Here is a 4,537-nt window from a genome sequence, read left to right as displayed (position 1 = left end):
TGGTTACTTTCTTAGACTCAGTTTAAAAGAGAAATTTTAAAAGTTCATTAAAAATGGAATTAGGACCAGCAGGTGTGGTTGCTAAGGCACTGGATCATTAAAAATGGAATTAAGGGAATTTTAGCAGCTCTCAGGGAAGGAAGGTGGTGATAGCAACAGTGAGGGGATCACTGAGGTGCTCAGATTCTTGTGGCTCTGTAATGATTTAAGCACTACCATGTTGAGCAAAGGGGAAAAAAACAAGACCACCAGAAAGTGTCCTTAGTGTGCAGCATCCAACATGTTTGCCAGGTTTGACCAGGCACAGATTTAGGAGTTTAAAGAGGCCTTCAACATGATTGATCAAAACAGAAATGGTTTTACCAACAAGGAAGATTTGCATGATATGCTTGCCTCACTGGGGAAGAATCCAACTTATGAGTATCTGGATGCCGTGATGAAAGAGGATCCTGGTCCCATCAATTTCGTCATGTTTCTCACAATGTCTGGTGAAAGGTTAAATGGCACAGATCCAGAAGATGTCATCAGAAACACTTTTGCTTCCTTTGGTGAAGACGCAACTGGCACCATTCAGGAGGATTACCTGAAAGAGCTGCTGAAAACAGTGGGAGATCATTCTCCAGATGAGGAAGTGAACGAACTGTACTGAGAAGCACCTATATGCATCCTTAAACATGGAGCAAAAGAAAACGATGACTAAAAGAACATCAAATTCCAGTAAATGTTCCTTATTGCTACTCTGGTATTCCTGTGATTTTCTCTTGCAAGTCCTTAGCTTTACAGATTTTGCCTTTTATGTTGGATTTATTATCAGCCAAATTGGTCACATTTATCTTTATCATCAAACTGGAAACGGGACTTTTTGTCATTTTCAGAATAGAAGAGAGCATAATTTAACTTACTAGTTATCCCTCCTTTCAATAACTGTGGTCTACACAGAGTCAATATATATTTTTCAGAAAAAGTTAGAGAAGGATAGCAAGAAAATACATAGAGAAACATGACATTAATGGGACACAGAAATGGTTTATTACCTGTTGATGATGACATGTATAGTATTCTCAACTTCACATGTCTGAGAAGTATTTCAAATTGAGTAAATTCTTTTTATAAGCAAAATGATATATAGTGATTGAATGATTAAAAATAATGAGAATAAAAATAATAATAATTATCTGGATAAAAAATGATGAAACGCTATTTGATGATGATGATGTGGATAGTAATGTCTTTGTCTCGACTGATGCATGATATTCCTTCAGGAAAAAGAAATGTAATACACTGTAAATATATATGTTATTTAATGTAATATAAAAAAGACTATGATAATAATAAATAAAATTAAAAAAAGAAAAAGTTATTCAATTTTTTCTGAACAATAATTAAACTTCATAATAAAATAAAAAGAAAAATGGAATTAAGGCCAGCAGGTAGTTAAGTCTCTAAATCCCATCTGGCTGGCACATCAGTTTGAGTCTTGGACCCAGTAGCTTGAAAAATAAGCCAGGCACATGTGCATGTGTGCCTAAAATCCTGAGAGAAAAATGGTGGAAAAAAGGATTCATATGTGACCCACCCCTCAGTGGTGAATTTCTCACTTTTTCTGTTTCTGTATCTTTCTCTGCAAATGCATGTGCCCTGTGGGGGGGGGGATTTAAAGAATTAAAATTAATTTTGGTACAAGAAATAGAAATTTATTCAATTATTTTTTCATAATACACATTTCCCTTGACATTTTTGAAGTTCCCCTGCCCCCAATGTAAGGGAGATCAATATACGTAATTATGGGCAAATTAGTTATCTGGTTCTTTGAACATAGTGTTGGGGGGTTTTATGGTAAGAATGATTACTCCATAGCCCTTATTAAAATATTTTAAAATTTTACGTGCTTATTTTTACATATGAGAGAAGCAGAAAGCCCCTTAATAGGGCCTTGATGCCATGATCCATACCTGGCTTCGGCCAGCCCTGGATCATGGGCACACACACCTCTCCAGATATGGACTGGGAATCATCCCATGTGTGTCAACTGCATTTTACTACAGCACCACCACCACTCTTGTTAAGATATTAAATGAAAAGAAATATTGCATTAGAAGGGAATTATAGGTATTAGTACAACGTACAGCCAATAAGATTTTGCAAGATAGAAGGGTATACTGCTGTTGAGTTCCCATTTAACTTTCCTGTGTGGCCAGTGCATAAGACAGATAGGTTTCTTACAATGACATTGGATTTTTGTAAACTCAATCAGGTGCTGATAAATCACCATTGTTGCTTTGATGTCTATCTTTGCACTGCCTGCTGGGACTTGGTATGCATCTATTCACCTGATAAATCTGTTTTCACCAAAATTCACAGAGATAATCAGAAGCAATTTGTCTTCATCTCACAGGGCAAAGGCATACCTTAGTGTTTTTTCACAGGGCTATTTCAACTTCTTAGCTTTCACAATGTAGCCTTATGGAAATGTGTTGTCATAGTCTAAAAACGTGAAAATGTTCTATGGATAATATTCTGCCTGTGGAACCTGGGGAAAAAGAAGTAGAAAACAACTTGAATGCCTTCTGAATCACAGGTATGCAGAAAGGTAGAATTTAACTGGAGTTATCACTATAAACTCAAGAGATACGTGTATGTGTGTTGAAAGGACCTTGAACAGTTTCAGTAGCAATGAGCACACATAATTTCCCCATGTGGATTTCCCAATACCGACTGCCATTTAAAGATTGAGAAATACATGATTCTAGATCTGATCTTTCAATATGTCATGTGAAAATGCAGGATACCTGTATTTGAAAAAAAAAAATAGCAGGATAGTGCATTAAATATATAACATGAGAGACCAGCAGTTGGCATAATGGCTATGTCTTTGGACTCCCACATAGTCGACCACAGTTCAAGTCCAAGATCTGGTAGATTAAACTTATGCTGGGCACATGTGCGTGAATACCCAAGATCCCAAGAAGAGAATGGATGTGAAGAGACTGAGCTGTGGCCATCCCCCCTGGGGGGGGTGATTTCTCACTTTCTGTCTCTCTGTCTCTCTCTGTCTTTCTGGAGAGCGCACACACCCTATAGCAAAAACCTCTCAGAAAAAAAACAAAAAGAATATATATATGTGTGTGTATACACACACACACACACACATATATATATCATGCAAACTTAAAGGAAAAAGAAACATAAGATGAAAACAAGACAAATTTTGCCATAGGGCAGGCTCCACCATGCCTAAGATAAATTTTAATAGTAAATGACAGGTAATAAATAGAGAAGAAATGATACAATTAGAATATATGTATATATATATATATATAAATAATTGTTTATAATTGCCATCGGGCACATGCACTTGCCAGAGAAAGGCGGGGTGGGCGATAATGAGAAATTATCCTATGAGAGGATGATCTGGTCTCAAAAATCTCTCTTAAAAAAATGGTGATTGCTGAATTTTCTACAAGAAAACTAGAATTGTAATCTCGGGCTCTTTGGGCATGCACGTACATGCACCTGACCTGAGTTTCAGGCAGCCCGATCTAAAATTTGAACCATGGTTAGCCATATGGGAGTCCTGAGAGAATGAAGGAGAAGAGATTGCAGGATGAACATCCCCCATTTCCCTCTCTCTGTCTCTCCTTGTGTCTCCAGTGAGCTCAAAAATCTCTCTTAAAAAAAATGGTGATTGCTAGATTTTCTACAAGAAAACTAGAATTGTAATCTTCAAAACCACACTAACATGTAGACAAAAACTGTAGGAGAGTATTGAAATTATGTAAAATAAAATAAACAACAACGAATAACCAAACAGATAATCAACCCAAGAGAGTCTATACATATTGATTGAATCCTGGGGGAGCAGGAGGGCAACCATCCAAAAAGCCAGAAAAGAAGAAAGACAATAAGGAAATCAGAATTATTCAGTAGTTACTGAAATGATGTTGATTTTCTTTGACATGGGAAAAGTGTTGTGATTACAGAATATGTTCTGGGCTGGTCCTTTGACCCAGTAGTTAAGGGAGCTGGATCTCACATGGTTGACCTCAGTTCAAATCCCAGCCAGTAACTTTAAAAACATGACTGCTTATGTACATGAAGGCTGCAGCTCCTGACAGGATGAAGAAAGGGAGTAGGGAGAATTATGGGGAGGCCATGGCCTGTTGGGGATGCTTTCTCCCTTCCCCTCTCTCTCTGATGAATGCACTCACTTCTCAGTAATTAAAAATTTGCATTGATAAAATACTCATGAAAAGATATTTAGAGATGTATGTCTGCATTCCACTCTTAACTGTTCAGATGGGGGGAATAATGTAAGAAAGTCTGAGCAGCTCTGAGAACTATATCTGAATGAGGAGCACATCCGTCTTGCATTAAGAGAAACTTAAGGAGATTGAGTCCTTTCCACATCTTAGGCAAGATTACTATTTGCACTGATAGCTATGATTCACTTATTTCACAGTGTAAGCGTATCGTATGTAAGTGTAAGGTAATGGAGTGTTTGATTTTATCCTTTTTTGAACATCTATGTAATACAGTA

General features: G+C 37.1%; 1 pseudogene; it reads left to right on the top strand.

Annotated features, from left to right (window-relative positions):
• Positions 1-217: 217 nt before the first annotated feature.
• Positions 218-649, top strand: LOC102468291 (myosin regulatory light polypeptide 9 pseudogene; annotated as a pseudogene).
• Positions 650-4,537: the final 3,888 nt, after the last annotated feature.

This window comes from Tupaia chinensis, unplaced genomic scaffold (genome assembly GCF_000334495.1).
Source record: "Tupaia chinensis unplaced genomic scaffold, TupChi_1.0 Scaffold000241_1, whole genome shotgun sequence".
Classification (NCBI taxonomy): Eukaryota; Metazoa; Chordata; class Mammalia; order Scandentia; family Tupaiidae; genus Tupaia; species Tupaia belangeri.
The sequence above is the reverse complement of the archived record's forward strand: the minus strand, read 5'-3'. Positions and strand labels throughout refer to the sequence as shown.